Source organism: Haemaphysalis longicornis, unplaced genomic scaffold, assembly GCF_048455015.1.
Source record: "Haemaphysalis longicornis isolate Haplotype H1 unplaced genomic scaffold, Haemaphysalis longicornis Haplotype H1 scaffold_2, whole genome shotgun sequence".
Taxonomy (NCBI): domain Eukaryota; kingdom Metazoa; phylum Arthropoda; class Arachnida; order Ixodida; family Ixodidae; genus Haemaphysalis; species Haemaphysalis longicornis.
Window position 1 is genome coordinate 272,701,346 of NW_027526295.1, and position 18,691 is coordinate 272,720,036.

The window sequence follows — 18,691 nt, forward strand, 5'->3', positions numbered from 1 at the left end:
GTAAGGCGCCAAGTTTCCGCACCATAAGTCATCACCACAGATGATTATCAATTACAAGTCAGGTATGCATTGACACTCTAGCGTTATTATCAACGACACAGGTGACCAACTGTTCTTCCCCGAATTTTTTTCTCGCGGTTGGGTCAACCCTGTCAACTTGTGCAGGATTTATATTGACCTGCTCTAATGTTTCATTCACTGGGCTGAACTCGGCGCTTTATGTGCGTATATTTAACACCACGGTTATTTTATCCATATAAAATGGACCATGGTTTGACCAATTCTGCTCCATTCCTGGTCCTTTCCACGAGCCAGCACCCAGCATATATCTTCGTCGACGTCAGCATCACGTGTGACAGATTCGTCACCGACACCAGACCGCCACTGGATAAAGCAAGCCACAGTGAGGGCACCGTTTGTTGGGCTCCGCAGCACGCACACGATGCGCCGCTGTTACAAGTTCCCGCTACTTTTCACGCTGGTAAATAATCGCTTTCTTATTTGCACCGCGTACTCGCTACCGTGCTTTGTTAGTGCTGCCGAGCCCATGCTGCTGTGTTGCTATCGTTTGTGACTGTTGCCGCGTTATATCAGAGTTATTGCTGTTGTTGTCGGGAGATATTGAACTGAACCCTGACCCTAACACTCGCGCTGCCACTGCAGAGGATTCCTCTGAAATTGTGAAACTTCTTCAGCAACTCCGGTCTGGTCAAGCGTCTCTTCTCGCTGAAGTTAAATCAATTCAAGCTAAGCTCTCCGAAACAGATCTCATGTTTACTGAAATTAAGGAAAGACTATCTAAGATTGAAAACGACTGTTCCTCTTTAAAGAGCGTAAAAAGTGAAGTTCAAACCATCCGAACCCTAGCAGAGGGTAATGCGTCAGAGATTGCCAGGTTAGTGTCTAGGATGGACGATTCTGACGATAGGGCACGGCGATCCAACCTCTTGTTCTTTGGTGTCACAGATAGCTTCAACGAAACTTGATCACAGTCAGAAAGTTCTGTAATTAATGTTTGCAGTACGAACCTGCAAATTGATGTGGCACCTATAGATATCAAGCGTGCTCACAGGCTTGGTAAGTTTGTTGCCGGTAAGAACAGGCCTATTATTGTCAAGTTCTCCCACTTTAAATTTAAAAACGCCATCTTCTCCAACGCCAAAAACCTGAAAGGTACGGACTTTAGTATTTCCGAAGACTATTCGCCAAACACTCGCTTAGCCCGTAAAAATTTGCTGCAGTATGCTAACTCTCAAAAGAACTCTTTTAAACTTCGTTGACAAGCTTGCGATCGGCGACACAACTTATGTATTTGACCACAGCTCTAACAGTGTTGTTCCGCGCCAAGTATAGCCACTAATCAAGAGCAAAAAATCCTCGAATGCTACTCCCCTCTCATATCTCATGTCATGTCATGTCATGTCAGGAGTGTTCTAGCCAAATGTGATTCGCTTCACGCCCTCATTGATACCATGGAATGTAATCTCGTTGCTCTAACCGAAACGTGTCTCAATGCTTCAATAAGCGACTCCGAAACTGAATCTGCATTTCCTAACTTTGACATTTTTCGCTGCGATCGTTCTGGTAAACGTGGCGGCGGCGTACTGATAGCTGCTCACAGCAGCTTACAGTGCTCCGTCATAAACGTTCCTTCCCCACTTGAACTGCTCTTTGTGCGCTGTAATTCGTCCTATCCCCCAATTACCATTGGCGTTTGTTACCGCCCGCCCGACGCTGACCTTCCTTTGTCATTCATGTGCATGAAGCGCTTCGTTCTTTAATTTGTTCCCATCGCCAGGCTTCTTTTCTTTTGTTCGGTGATTTTAACCTTCCAGCAATCAATTGGTCAGATCTTGCAGCGTCAACTGTGAGGCATAACATAGAAGCTGACTTTGTTAACACGTGCCTCACTTTTGGTTTAAATCAACTCGTCACAAATCCGACAAGACAGGCGGACCACACTTCATGGATCCTTGACCTTGTGCTTTCATCTAACACAGATAGCGTTTCGTCTACTACATATCACCCAGGACTATCGGACCACTCTATCATCCACGTTTCAGTTGAAGGCGATGTGTCCGTCCAGCCGCGAATTAGAAAAACGATAACCTTATACGATAAAGGCGATTACTGTAGTATGAATGCGGAACTTGATGATTTTTATGCAGAATTTGTTCCAAACTTTTTTGACCGTTTTGTTGAAAGTAACTGGTTACTCTTCGAAAATAAATTAGAGACTCTAATAAAAAAGTACATCCCCACTATTTCTGTGACTGAACGAACAACGTCTCCTTGGTTTAATAACTCACTTAAACGCCTTAAGAACAAAAAGAAGCGGCAATATAAAGCAGCTAAAATAAAAAAAAACAATGCGAGTGCTTGGGACAGGTATCGCCAATCTAAGAAACTTTTCCTATCACTTTCGGCTAAAGATAAACGGTCTTTCTTCTCTACGTCCCTGCCCACCATGCTACAGAATAACCCTAAATAATTCTGGAAAGCAATAAACCCGAACCATTCGAAACCCATCTGCTTGTATGACGAACATAATTGTCCGATTCCAGTGTCTGATGTTGCCCGAAAATTAAATTATACCTTTTGCTCGGCGTTCACGAAGGAGCCCGATACAGAATTACCGAACTTTCCTTTTTACGATCACCCAATCATGCCCGGCATTACCTTTGAGGCTAACGGTATCTTGAAACTGATTGAATCGCTCAAGCTCACTTCTTCATCAGGCGTGGATGGCATCAATTCCAAAATCCTCAAAAATACTAAACACATATCCAGTATAATACTCTCGCTCATTTTCCAACAGTCGCTATCATCTGGAATGGTTCCGCAGGACTGGAAGGTGGGCAAGATCATTCCAGTACCAAAAAAAGGTAATTCATTGTCACAAAACAGCTACCGTCCTATTTCGCTCACTAGTATCTCGTGTAAGCTCATGTAACATGTTATTTATTCCCACATTACAAAATTCTTAACGTCCCTTAACTTTTTCCACCCCAATCAACATGGCTTTTTAAAGGACTATCATGCGACACCCAGTTAGCTTTATTTATTAACGACATAAGTACTAACCTGGACATGAATGTACCTGTAGACTCCTTATTTCTAGATTTCGAGAAGGCATTTGATCAAGTCCCACATAACAGATTATTTCTAAAGTTATCTCGTCTAAACCTTGACCCCGCTGTATTCGCTTGGTTGCAAAATTTTCTAACTAACCGTAAGCAGTTTGTATTCGCCAACTCACACTCTTCTAGCCTATCTCCCGTTCTCTCAGGAGTGCCTCAAGGAACAGTTTTGGGACCCTTGCTATTCCTAATTTACATCAACGACTTGCCAACTAATATCCAGTCTAACATACGTCTTTTCCCTGATGACTGCGTCCTATATCGTACCATCTACAATAGCAATGATAATATAATTCTCCAGCGCGACCTTAATATTATTAAACATTGGTGCGATACATGGTTAATGTCTTTAAACGTTACTAAAACCTCAGCAGTGTCATTCCATCGCAGGCCGGCCTACATTTCGCATTGCTATGTAATTGGCAATTGTAACGTTTCGTCTGTAAAAACCTATAATTATCTAGGTGTAACTTTAACCCAGGATCTTACTTGGACAACTCACATTACTAACGTGACCAATGATACCAATCGCGTTCTTGGGTACTTGCGCCGAAATTTACGTTTTTGTTCTACATCCGTCAAATTGCTAACCTATCAAACACTTACACGACCGAAACTGGAATACGCATGTGCAATCTGGGATCCCCACCTTTCTAACTTATCTAATACACTTGAATCTGTACAAAACCGTGCGTCAAGGTTTATTTTTTCGGACTATTCCTATCACACGAGCGTCACTAATCTAAAAAGTCAAGCTAATCTTCCTCTACTAGAAACAAGGCGCCAAGTTAGGCGGCTCTGCTTGTTTCATAAGTTTTATCATTCTCGAACAGCTCCCAACGTCATTAAAGAAGTACATCGTCACTCTGACCGCGTCCACCACCCATTGGCTGTTTACCCAGGAAAGACGCTCACCTTTGCCCATTAGAATTCTTTTTTTATCAAATCAGCCAAAGACTGGAATGATCTTCCCGCCGACACCGTGGTCCACTCCAGTCCCATCCGTTTTCACCAAGCCATCGAAGAAATTTTGTACTGACTTTCAACCACTGTATTATTAATGGATGCCCACCCCTCATGTAAAACCCCTGTACAGGGGCCTTTCAGGTATAATAAATAAATAAATAAATAAATAAATAAATAAATAAATAAATAAATAAATAAATAAATAAATAAATCTTTATCCAACTGATGCAGGTTTGTGAGTGCAGTTCCAGAATCATTGTTTGCAGACGACTCACCGAAGAAGGTAATTTAGTACGAAAATATCCACTGGCTCGAATATTCGGCGTTTACCCGTATTTCTTGACTTATTTTTGTGAAGCTTCCTCATTACCCCCCTCCCTAAGGGCTGCAAACAAATCTGGAAAGATGGCGCCTCTATGCTGACCCCCCCCCCTTCCTGACGATTGGAAACCTGTCGCTTTTTATATGAAGCGTTACCGTAACCGGGCATTCCTTGTCTCTGTCCTCCAAGAGCACGCCAGACAGCGACACAATGTGTACCACCAGTGTTGGGCAACGTTCGGTCAACAAAAGTTTTGAAGATAATTGAGGTGAGTAGGAATCCCGCCGCTTTCTCTTTTTTTACGGCTGCAAACAAGCCACGCCTTGCACCGAGACGTTCCTGGAAGCAATTTTGTCGGGACAAGCACACCTGCAAGAGGTTTCTCTCTTTTGTAGTAATTGACCCGCATGCTTAGTTCTTTCCTTTAATCGGGTAAAGAAGGGGGAGCCGTAAGCCCGGCATAAATGTTTTGTGTAAAAACCGACAGCTAAGGTACTCTGGCTTTTGCTGATGACTGAGGCGAAATGACGGCCTTTGAGAGGGGGTTTCTCTGCCACATTTTTTTCTTTCAGTGTAGGCCGGTGTTGACTACCCATCCGGAGATGAGTCTTAACACGTGTGAATCAAGCTTTAAGAACGCATAATAACAGATATTGCAGAATCCAATAAAACAAAAGTTTTTCTTTTTTTAAATGGGAGGAAAAACCAGATGCAAGAGTCTTTATACGCTCTGCGAGCATCTGCTCAAACTTCAACCATGCGCTCTTCACGCTAATCATCATCATCACCCCGCCACAACTGGTGACCTTCATCTTCGTCCGCAGCGGCGAACCATCGTCATCAGGGTGTTCGGTCCGTTCGGAACGTATCGCTGCACAGCGCCCCACGTGATAGGTCTCTTCGCGCGATGCAGAACGTTAATTAACCGTGGTTATAGGCTGCGCCCCGAACCTCTAACGGCAAAGGCTACCAAATCACTATTATTGACGAAGGCAACGTGTAGAATTCAGTTTCAAAAAAGAATTGCTGCAGAAATTCAGAGAATTTTCTACTACTTCTAGCATTCTTATGCCGCCTGTCTTGAGTGCGAGTTTTTTCCGGCCAAATTTATGGTTTTTTTCTAAATCCTGTACGACCAATTATCTCCAATTACTGTATTGTAACGATTCCAGGGGAGACTTCCGCGAAATCTGCATTATTGGGGAAATGCCATGAGTTATACGTTTTGCCATTTTCCGTAATTTTTTATATTTTTCTTATTTTTTAGTTTTTCAAAACTTACCCCCTACCAATTATCTCAATTTACGTTACTCTGAGGATTACATTTGGAACTTTCGCGAAATCTGCATTATTGTCGAAATGCAGGGTGGTACACGGTTCGCCATTTTCAGAAATTATTTTATATTTTTCTTAATTTTTCAGTTTTTCAAAATTTTGTTCGACCAATTATCTCCGCTTACGTAATTATAACGATTACAGGTGAAACTTTAGCGAAATCTGCAATATTGTAGAAATGCCATGCGGTATACGTTTTGATATTTCCGTTATTTTTTTATGTTTTTGTTATTTTTTAGTTTCTCAAAAATTCGTTCTACCAATTGCCTCCGTTTACGTTATTCTAACGATTGCATTTGGAACTTTCGCGATATCTGCATTTTTGTAGAAATGCAGGGCGTTACACGCTCCTGGGTATGGGGGTACTGGGCAAAGAATGCTACGCATTAAAGGTATGCATTAAAAAAGGTTGAAAAGTAGAACCGCTGTGGCTGGAACCCAAGCCGCCGGCGCCAGAAACCAGAACTCTACTTCGAGGCAACAGGGCCTGAACGGCGGGCTCCTTTAAGCAGGAACTCAATAGAATAGCGCACGCAGTGACATCACACATGCCACTTGGGGGGGAAGGGGGAGGAGGGGTTGTGCAGGGAAGAGTTCGGAAACATGCGGCCTTTGCTTCCGGTCTGAATAAACGCCGTCTACCAAGCCTCCTTGCCTGCCCTCTCAGCCTCTTTAATATTGGCCTCCCAGGGGATTGGTATATTTACTGATTGGTATATTGGTATATTGGTATACCAGGGGATTGGTATATTGGTGTACTTTACTGAATGAAACAGCGTCAAACCGTGCCGGCACGTTCAGTCTTTCGATAAATCGCTGCACGTACCCGATAAACCATTAACAAAATGCCCACCATGTGCATGTAAGCAAATTTGGCTTTTTGTTAGCTATATTTCGTAGTCTGAACCTGGCAAGGTCTTCTGGAATTCGTCCTGAAGGCTGAAATAAAAAGCATTCCGCCTAATAGAGAAAGAGAAAGAAAAAAAAACAGATGACATCATATTCACGTAACGAGAACAAGGCAAATAGAATTTCGGAGCAGCCTCCGCACAGATCGAGAAACCTCGTTGCGTTGCTCGTACGATCGACGTGCTGGTGTTTACACGACGCATTTCGCACACGTACAGACCCCCGGTGGTGCAATGCAAGCGGCCTCTATCCCGATTGAAGCGAGGGGAACGCTTCTACCGGATTTCATCTTTCCTGCACCCGGGAGCTCGGAACGTGACGTCACAGTTTCCATTCTCATTTTGGCGCCCCGGGGTTCGGGTAAACGTTTGCGGAAGTCTCAAATTTTAAATCCAGTCACGTTACAGAGCCGGAACTTGGCTCCCGTGCTCGCTGTTTGGCTTCAACGCAACGCCTCCTACTTTTGCTGATGATTGCATTGCGCACAGTTGCCGAGTTGATTACGTCCAGCTGCTCCCGCGAAAAGGGTTGATTTTAAATTTATGACTCCGTGTTCTACTCTTCCAGCAAAGCCAGCTTATACTGTTCCATGCAGGCTCATTTTTCTTAAAAGCTTCTCAAAGCGGTCTTGTAAAAAAATGTATTCTAAGCTAATGTTTTCTTCTTGGCGCGGTATGTGCACCCGGTGGCTAAAGTAAGACCACGTTTTTGCGGCCAAAAATAAAACGCAGGTAAAACGAACGAAATGACCGTGATGCACGAGAACTAGATATAGCTACAAGGTATGCCAAAGCCTATGCAATGCACACGTGCCTTGGCAGTGTCTTCTAGAAACTTGATGTCCGGTAAACCAAAACGTAAGAACAGCAAGGCGGCCGTGGAAGGTTTCTTTTGATACAGAAAGAAGTTTTTTGCATCACATTTTTGCAACATATATTCATGTAGCAGGTGTTTCCTCCGTCTTTCCTAAACGAAGTGCTGCGAGGGCGGTTTTTCTTATAAAGGCGAAAAAACTAAAACCCTTCTGAGTTGGCGGTAGCAGCGCACGTGATGATTGCCAGCATTGTCGGAAGACAATAAATTCGCAGCCCTCCCCTCACCGCCGCGAATCGAAGCAATGTGCTGCAGCTTCGGGGTGGGGTGGTAGACCTAAAGGTATACGTTTCCTGCGTAAAAAACTTCAAAGCCCCTTCGTTTAACAGAGGTGGTTGAAACACTGAACTTTCTTCCGCCGCAAACCGAGTTGAATCAAAATCCAATCTCGTGAGGGATCCGTTTGTAGTCGCCTGAGTCTGGACTCATACGAAGATGATGTCTTTGAAGTGTTCGGAACGTATCCAATCGGGGCAATTGGCCAGGAATAAAGTGATGACTGCACTTGCGCTTGATGTGTCTTTGTGGAAACCTATTCTAGAAGTTGTTTTTCCTGCAGTGCGTTGTCTTGTATGTTATGGTTATAACCCCTGTTTATTTATTTTTATTTGGCTGTTAACCCGCCATAGCTTTACTGGAGCGGTTGTTCTTTCCAAGCTTATTTTTTTTATACTCGGAAGGGGGAACATGGAAAAGGAATTTGAAGAATTATGAGTAACAGTTTAGATTTTGGACTTTTACTTTGTACCTGCAGACATTGGCTTTTCACCAGAGAAAGCTTCGCGTTTCAACTATCTTTCACTTTACCCATGATAATCACCATCGTCACGGAAAGTCGGCTTTGTTGCTGTAAGTTGAAATTACCACTTAATTTGTATTTGTATTTCATTCGCACGTACAGCCATCAGTTTTAAACTCTATTGGTCCCCCCCACCCCCTTCCTCTGAACAGGAGCATATTAGTTGGGCCCGTGTTGATACCACTATACACAAAGCAATCACCCAGTACGTCCTTGAAAATCATACACCCTTCCGTCTAACGACACCGATGTTTCAACGCAAAGCCTTCTCGTCATGGATTCTTTGTTTGGCCGGCCAATCCCTCACTGGGAGTATGTGAACTCTGGAGGTACGCACCGCTTTTACAGAATACGCACAACAAATATTGGGTGTGCTCTTCGTAGGTGTAACGTTTGGGTTTGGGTTTGGGTTTTGGGTTTGGGTTTGAGCCTCAAAATGGGATGTTATGCTGAACGTCTTGTGGATAACAGCCTTACGGCACGCAGAGCGTCTCCATATTCATTCTACGTCAGCCTGTGAGTAACGGCTGTCGATGTTCGCCTCACAAGATGAAGTTAGGCCTATTTACGTCGCAGTGTTGCACGCCTGCGTCACCCCTTCCTCTGCGGCCCATCAATCGTTGGCAGAGGGGGCGTAACAGAGCTGTCGCCAAGCTTCGCAGGGAAGCGTTTTAATTTTGCTACACTCCACCCACAATCATCATCATCGTCAGAGAAAGTTGATTCGCGTTACAGGCGCCGTCAGTGAGGACACAAAAGCTTCACTTTAATACGGTATTTGCAAATTGGTGCAGCTGTCTGACCGACTTCGCCGTTCTGTCTACAGTAAATTACTTACAGCGTTCACGGTCTAGAGTGTGCACAGCATTGTCTACCGTGTAAACCGTGCATTTTGGTGCAACTGAATCACTTAACTGTGTGAATTTTGGGAATAGCACCCCGAGACTGCAACTGTGTTCATTGTGTGAGCTGCGACCTCCTCTTTTCCCCTCATCCTTGCGCTCCCCAGGGCCTCATGGCCTCTAGTTTAAATAAATTTCCCCGCATTTCCCCGAGGGGAAGAATGTGAAAGTGCGAATGCAGGAGTTGAATTTGCGCGGTTCGGTAATGTTCGCGAAAGAGAGATCACACACACACACACACAACTACAAAGAAAGAAAGATGCATTTATTCACAGACACCTATTTGTGTTGTCGTTGTACTTGATTGCTAGAGCGGATCTCAGCTTTGAAATTTCGTGTCAGTACTCCTTTAAGCGGGTGCATTAGCCCTTCTCACGCCCGATTCCTGGCCAATCCCCCACGTGGGTATGTGCCATGCACAGACACCTATTTGTGTTGTCGTTGTACTTGATTGCTAGAGCGGATCTCAGCTTTGAAATTTCGTGTCAGTACTCCTTTAAGCGGGTGCATTAGCCCTTCTCACGCCCGATTCCTGGCCAATCCCCCACGTGGGTATGTGCCATGTCAGCGGCCAGGCAGCGCGCGCCCATCTTCCCCCGTTGCCAAGGAAGACGAGGAGATTCCTGGCCAATCCCCCACGTGGGTATGTGCCATCTCCCCCCGTTGCCAAGGAAGACGAGGAGCGCGCGCACCCGCAGCTGTTGCTATGTGGACGGACGGCGGTCAACGGAATTCAGGGTCGCTTATAAAGTGCATTCGCACTTAAAAGTGTTTCACTCGCTCACCCTGTCAGCCCAGAAAGCTTCGCTTTAAAAGAGGTAAATCCACTATTTATAACCCGTATCTGCAAAAGTAGCTATAGGTCGCTATGTATAAATTTGGTCATGCCACAAACGTCCTTACACAAGGTTGCCCTACCACCCCGAAAAAAAAAAAGAAAATCTGGGGTGGCCAAGTTTCAAATAAAAACTCCGAGAGGGAAAATCAGACGATCATCTCGGAAAATTTCATCGCATGTTGAACATCCTTAGGTAGTTCAAATTATTCCGTAGCTCTCCACTGCGCTGCCTGATAGTCCATGTGTAGTTTGGAAGCGTGAATGCCCAATTTGATTAGAACTTTAAAGAAAGCCAAGCTTCTCATCGTGAAAAGAATGTACCGCAATGTTCATGCTTATCACTGCAAAGCCCTAACAACCTCCACCAATCCTTTTCCTCAGATTAGTGAAATCCATACCTGTCCCACTCTTTTACTGTCCCTTCCGGAGAGAAACAGAATAACTTTTCGCATTCCTCGGTATATAGTATATAGCTATCAAACCAGTCCATTGCCGTGGTTCTAACGAATCCACCAGTAACGGCGCGTGGTTTATAGACTTTGGTGAAGTTCAAGGTAAAACGACGTATTTAGGACGGCCGCAGACTGCGCAGATTTGGACCCATATGTTAAGCACGTACCACAACACTTTGCGCGAATATTTCGGGGTGTCGTTCAAGTGTACTACGCATGTGTACACAGTGATGTGTTTAGCCATATCCGCGAACACAACCCACAACCTACCACGTCAAATCTGAAAATCTGTGTCAATGCGTCCACAGAGGCGGCACGGAGTTTCTAAAGCGGACATTCACCGTAAAACCGCCGCTATTTACGTGAAACTGACCCACATCCTACTGCGTTAGGGGCAATCTCTTAGAAAACCGATTCGTTGACAAGACCTTAAACTGGCCAATGGAAGGCAGTTTATCTAGAATCAGTATGCCTTTTACGTATGATATGTTTACGGCCCAGTGATATCACACAAAGCGAGTGCGTAGAATCAAAGAGCTTTGGCAATCGGTACTCTAGATCAAAAGATCGTTTGTATGAAGTACACCTGCGTAGTGTACGATTTCAGGAACGCGTATTTTGCGAAATTGTACTAAAAACAAAAACGAGTAATTTGCGGCGAAGATGCTCGTTTAATGCCGTCGACAGTACGCCGGACTCACTTCGACTCATTCATGAGTGGCCGCTTTCCACTTAAATCTTCAAATCCAGAACCGTTTATTCTGGTACGTTGAGCCGCTGTGTCCGATAAGCTGTGCGCGGAGGAGTCCATGTGCTCAAACTGCGCTTAACATTTATTCGTAAGCGCTTTGCTCGCAGGGGTCGTACACAGGGGATGATTGTAGATTTCTCTTTCATGTGCTTCCTCCGTGCCTGCAGGCCTCGCGAAAGACAGCTACGTTGCAGCCAGCCAAGCGAAGAGCCACGTCCCACAGTCGACTACGTGCAGCCTACCTGCGTGTATGCTAAACGAAGATGCTTTCATGTGGTGAGCGTTTCAATTGTTTCACTCCGTTCCTTCGATAATTCATGGAGTTCGTGTGGAATGGTGAGTTAAACAAAAACCAAAATACTATTATGTAGCTGCTCCCGAACTTAAGGCACTTCCCAGTGACCCGGGAATGGCACCTATTCGGCTGCATAGAGTGGAATGACCACCCTTATTGCCATTCCTGCCCGTCATGACATTTGCAAACGCAGGCGAGGCTCTTCATGGGTATAAAATAACACGCGACATCGCGTGCGCATTGCAGATAATTTAACATGAGCGCTGCATGGTTTATTACGATAATGACGAAATATTAGGTTGTGTTTGGCACTATTCGTTTACCTACCGGTCAACAGCAACGCACCCGCTACCATGCAACCCCTTTCTGTAATCTCTTTTGGGCATTTTCCCGTTTTTATCTGCTAACCGTGTAACATTTGCCAAAAAGTATTTATTGCAGTTGCGGAATAAAATACGTACAGATGTCATGACTTGCTCTCGGTGGTGCACATGAAAGCGTGAAAAATTGCAGCGATTTGTAAAGGGGCGCCGTAGTGGTGCTTATTCGAGAGGAGTGTGGGTTGTACGTGTTGTTGAATATCCGTCACTAACAACCAGCGCACAAAACACAACACACAGAAGACCTTTCGGTGAATCGTGTTTTGTGTGCCGATAGTGAATAATGAGTGGTGCTACTTCCTTTTGGAAGCGCTGCTCAGTCCTCTACTGGAAGCTAGAGCACGAAAGAATGACTCGAAAATTTCCGACGGGCGTCATCGTTCTTATCCGCGTTCTTTCACTTTATAGGGTTTCACAATCTCACATAGAGGGAAATCTGCGCTGGTGCTGACCGAATTGTGTGGAAAAGTTTTGTCACTCAAACGAAATTATGTGCAGTATATAGTTGAGCACTGGCATAATCGGCAACCGCCTTACAGCTGCGATAATTGCCTTGTTTTAAATCTGAACAACTATAAGGGAATATGGTGTAGCTACTAAATCATACTCTTCATGGAGAAATCCTTCTCTAAAATGGTTGAGGTTTATTATAAATGACTCGCCTTGGAAGAAAAGAAAAAAGGGGCGCTGGCGTTTGCCGTACGCTCCAAAATTCAGCGGGCCATCATTAACATTTTTACAAATGAGCGGAGTGTTCCATTGTTTTCAGTTGTGACAAAATAAATTAGTTACATGGCTCATAATGCACTTTTCAGAAAATTTCACAGGTGTATCCAATGCTACGAAATGATCCTGCGTGCTTGCGCGTTGGTGACGGCAGTCCTGCGGTTTATTTGATGTTCATGACAAATCGCCTACTTCGCAGGAGAGTAAGAAGAGAATAAGACTGATGTATTTTACGTTAGTGCAATGCTTCGCAAAATGGCCAGCTCAGATCAGCAATGCAAATGGTTACCATCCCTACAGCGGTAGTAGAGGCTGTGATTTGTTGGCCGCCGGAAGCTGGCAGACGAAGCCTTTTACGCAACACGCGCACAACTGAACACCTCTCGCATGGCCTAATGCTAGCGGAAACCGCAGCAGTTGGCACTCTACCTGTGCTGCCAATCGCCGTGTCACCCCTCGCCGTTTGCGTTGAGAGGTACGCAGATCACAAGTACAGTGGAACCTCCTTATAACGACGCAGTGACGGGACAGTGATTAAGTTCGTTATATCTGATATATGTTGTAACAGTAGAGCTAAAAATCAATTCAAACCAATCGGTAATCTGGCTCCGTGAAATATCCTCGATACATAAACGTATTATCCTAATCTTCGAAACTACTATAAACAAGGTAACCCTTACATTTTTCCTTTTGGCATTTCAAGCTCAGTGAACCAGAACGTGAAACGGGCAGTTACAACAGAACAAAGTGCATTTGACAAAACAGACCTCGTTTATATTTTTTTTTGAGGGAGGATGTGATCTTTGTCTGGTGGCTAGGCACAGCACTGAGCGGGATGAAGTTTTCCACAGTGTCCACGAACAAAGGGGCTGTTCCTACTTTTGCAGTTTCGGACGCCGGGAGTTTTTCCAAGTACCTTCTCAGCTCCTCGTCAAATGTTTGTTCGTTATATACGATAGTGGGCGCGGCTCTTCTTGTTTCACTTTCGTTGTAAAAAACAAGTGTCATTGAAATGAAGCGTGACCAACCAAAGCTCGTATTTAGTTTACTATAACCGACAATTCGCTATATAAGTGTTCGTTATGGCGAGGTTCAACTGTATGCCGTGTCATGGGGATATGTTAGGGAAATTCTTTGGTCCTGCTTATCGCTACTCTGGACAGTAAGCTCCGCGGCTCAGAATTCACAAGACTGGGGGCTTTCAAGATAGAACGGCTAATGTAACGTGGATGCAGACGGGAAGCAGAACTGACAAACGCTCCACAGCCTACAAGTCGAATCCCCATAGCACCAAGCACGAGCCAAGGGCTGCCAATACGACTAGCACAAGTACTACCCAGAATTACCAAGAATGAATATTGCAGCGCCAGTTTCAGGTCCAGTTAATATTGAGAACCTCTATCAACCCCTTGTAATCGGCTGAATATAATTGTTAATTGAGAGGCAAATTAATTCACCAAACCACTTGCACCTGCTCCTACCGGCCGCCAATCTAACTCAGGGACAAACAAATAAATCGTGCGCAACAAACCAGGTCGGAGGCAAAAAGAAACAGTCTTCTCCGCAGGCTCGTTTTTTTGTGCTGCATTTATTTGATTTTCCGTTATGGACGTAATATCCAGCAGCCGACTCCTATTAGAAACTCAGTGTTCACTTCCGATTTGGTTGTATTATCCTCCTCCTCTAATGCGTTGTCTCTCCTGACCGCTACCCCACTACCTCGGTGGCCACAGCGTTGTTTGGGTGATTAAACTCCCGATCATCCTTCTTTATACACGCCCTGCTCCAAACTGAGCCGCATGAATCAACTGATTCAGCGAAAGTGCACGGGGCCTGACCCGCCAGCTGTGAGTAGCTGCATATGAGAAATCACGCGGCAACAGCAACGAAAGGTTCCACTGGCTCGGTTCCACGTTCTGCTTGGAATGCACGTGGAGCATGGCAACGCGGTTCTATAAACCTTGAAGTCGGCCGCCTCGATTCACGCGCGTCTCCGCCGTACTGCAGCGCTGGCATCGAGGAACCCGGCCTGTAGCAGTGGAACGCGGTAAATTCAAATCACCTTGCGCAAACCTTTAGTGTGTTTACCTTGGGATGAGCGCGACGGTACAGGAAGAGCATGAGAGGTGAGCGGGAAAGCAAAGGGAGGCATTTCCTGGGCAAATGTCTCCAGAGACTATTGTCTTTGGGCGACATTTGCAACGAAAGGAGCAGATACGCGGCCAATTTTTTTTTACAGTTGCACTCTCTCCCCGAGAATATAACTGCTGAGCAAGCAGTTGAATATTAAATAATTTGGTTACTGAAGTTGCATTGTGTTAGTCGCCGATGTGACCCATACAATTCAGTTCCCCTCACACTTCCTGCTTGGCCCTTTACTTCTCCAAATTGCATAGTTCTCCCTCTTCCTCCTTCGCTAAGACCGGACTACGAAACGCTGGGGAAGTGCCTGGCTAGCAGCTTACTAACGTTAGACGTTAATATCATGCAATAGAAGACGTTTAGGCTCCCGTACGGGAGATTTGTTCACAATGAAAATGAGGGCGGAAATGGTCCGGTTAATATTGCTTTAAGATGCGACGTAGGCAACGTGGGTAAACGTGCTTAGAGTTGGCGTCATTGCGTTTTAAGTGGTCTTGGCGGCTTTGGATTGACGGAGAGAATGGATGAAAGTGAGTATTCCAGTTCTTTCCATTCTTCCTATATTGGGTTAAGCCCAGTCTATTTCATATTGAGTCGTATCGTCGTGCTCGGCCAGGACATGAGATTAAACGTTCCTCTTTCTTAAGTCGCACATGGGCTGCTGGAGTGTCTGCGCTAAATCACCGCCTTTGACGATGAAATTGCGATTGCAGACTGCGCATAAAAGGCTCTGTATCAAACGCGGCAATGTTTCTTTTCAGGGATTGTTTTTTTTTAATTTACCAGAGTGGCACGCCTTAACCTTTCCTGCTGGCACATGCGCTACCTGTACCCTGTAAAGGCGCAGAACGCGAGCCAAGTGCTCGCTAATCATTTTTAAGACGCAGGTCACGTGTCGCACAAGGGAGGATAACAGATTTTTGTGTGAGGCCGAGGGCAAAGAGGCGATTCTTGTAAATACGCTTGACTTTATTTACTTTCGCGCTTGACCCGCCGCGGTGGCTCAGTGGCTAAGGCGTTGCGCTGCTGAGCACGAGGTCGCGGGTTCGATTCCCGGCCGCGGCGGCCGCTTTTCTGATGGAGGCGAAAAGCAAAAACGCCCGTGTGTACGAGATTTCGGCGCACGTTAAAGATCCCCAGGTGGTCAAAATTAATCCGGAGCCCTCCACTACGGCGCGCCTCATCGCCTGCGTTGCGTCGGCGCGTTAAACCCTACAATCAAAATCAATCTACTTTCGCGCTTGGAGGAATCGAGAAAGGGAATCTAGTCACGCTGTTCCTTCTATACGGGGAACTTGATTGCTTCATTCATGCCGTTCACGTGTGAACGCACTCAGTGCGCCGTCCTTGATTACGCCGAAGCAGCCGTCTGAGTAACGGCGAACAGTGTTCGGTCTAGGATTGAACGAATTAAGCGCGCATTGTTAGACTATTTCTGTCGTAAGGTTTGCAGCCGTGACCGATGCGGAAACCCTCATTTTTGTCCCGTGTACGTACCTGTGCGGGAAACGAGAGCTCGAAAGGGAAATACGTGTTGTCGAGGCAAAGCCCTTAAAGCCGACGCATATGGGGTTCGCTGCCTGCATTTGCTGTGTCGTAAACACTTCGATGGAACGACAGGTCGTACACGCTTCCAGTGAAAGCTCCGGAATCAACAGCCATGTGAACAGACCGAGCTGCGATTGAGCGGACGTGGTACTAGCGTGAGTACAGTTGGGTTACGAAATCCTAGGCCGCTGGAACTATCGTCTCCCAGCCACATCCGGGACAGACGACGGCAAAGAAAGCGCACTTTTATCAGAACCTGTGCTGCTGTCATTGGAGGGATTTCTCGTATCTTTCAATGGTGTACGAAAAGCGTGCCTTTAGATCTTCAGTGCGCTCAGCAATGCTAACAATAAAGCAGGTGCGTTGAAAAATAACTGTTTCGCGATCAGATGACGTTGATAAATGATTAAATCGAACGGCGAAAAAATTGTACTTTTCTTGACAAGGGCAAAAGGTTAAGGTATTTACGTACAGCAAAACTTGCGTTAGAGGATAGCAACATAGGACGATTGTTTCAGTACACTACCATAGTCACACCGGTACTTCGCAAGTTGAACTGAACATGTTTACGCACACCAATTTAGCCTACACCATTCATTTTTTACGGAGTTACTAGATAAAATAAACTTTTAGGCGTGAACAGCGTCGTGCTGTCCTTCTCAAGCCTGAAGTGTCTCATTATGCGAGAAACCATTGTTGTTGTTGTTGTTGTCGGTCAAGAAAATGGCCAATGATGTAGGAGTAAAAAATTTAGAAATTCGAGAGTCCTTCGACTATCGCGATGATAGAAGACCAGCAAAGCTCTTTTGAAGAAAACATTTATAGAATATGCTGTGACTGCTTTTACGTATACGTTGCACGGGACTTTCTGTTATCGCTCTTTCTTTCATCTGACTTGGCAACCATGTTGAACTTGCCCTCCCATACGCGCATATGTTCGCGCAGGTGATCCTTGAAAGCGCATTCTGCTGCCTCAGTGCGAATGACATGTGTTCTAAATGTCGAGTACAGAGAGAAATTGACGATATATCGTCACAGAAAAAAATTGATAAGTTCGCCACCGACGACGTTTGATGCTTGGTTTGCGCTGCTAGCCAATGCAATGGGTTCCTTGACGACACCGGTTACATTCTTGGCGAAAGTTATGAAACCTGGCTCCTCGTGCACTCATAACTGGCCACTGGTGATGTGTGCGTGCTTAAACTGGGAAGGCACCAGGCAAAACCCCGCTGCGGAATCTTTTCAATCTGGACGTCACGCCGAGAGCCCTCAAGAAGGAAAACACAAAATACTAATGTCTGGGTCCAAAAAATTTCCGGTCTACTGTGACTTATCCACGCACGCTATATGTGCACACTGAGGGATATACAGCTGCGCTGTGAAAGCGTGGAGCGGAGAAGATATAAGCCAATCTTTGCGATAAGGGGTAGTGTTTATGACTATGCCCTTGAAGGGATCTGCTGCCGGGGTGCGCCAAATGCCCACAAACGCAAAAAAAGGGCCACATTCTCTCAGGTTAGTGAAGTGCACGCTTTCCGTTCCGTCAACGAGTGATGATGGGTGAAGGTTCACCTAGTTTGCAAGTATTTGACATGTGAACCTGAATTATTTGTTTCGAGTAGTTTGGGTGGAAATACGCTGTCGCTACCTTCTGCGTAGATCCGGTAATTGCGTCATAACAATAGCAATCATCGCATACATAAATACAAAAATAATAAATCAGGGCCTTATTTTAAAGACAAAACGGGTAAAACGTTGACTCTAGGGTTTAACGCGCCGACGCAACGCAGACGATGAGCAGTGGAGGGCTCCGGTATAATTTTGACCACCTGGGGATGTGTAACGTGCGCCGAAATCTCGAACACACGGGCGTTTTTGCTTTTCGCCTCCATCAGAAAAGCGGCCGCCGCGGCCGGGAATCGAGCCCACGTACGTCCTTGTGCTCAGCAGCGCAATGTGGAGCCACCGCGGCGGGTAAGGTGGTTAAAACACGAAGCTACTTCGACCGCGTCGGAATGAAGAAATCGGCTAGGCGTAATCTCCACAACGTGATGGATCAGGGTTCGATTCCGACCCCAGAAAGCGTTTTTTTAGGCGCTTTATGTAGCTTCGTTTATAATTATAATGTTTTTGCGACACCCATTGTGCGAAGTTGGTTTTCCTGCAGTGCGTTTTGGCGCGATATCGAACGCAATCCGTGAGGCATAAAGAGCCTCGAGTTAAGAACTTGCCGAGGGAATTCACTCGCAAGGTTGAAAAAAAAAAAAACTATGTTTGCCATAACGTATAAATCAACTTCCAGCGACATGGTGG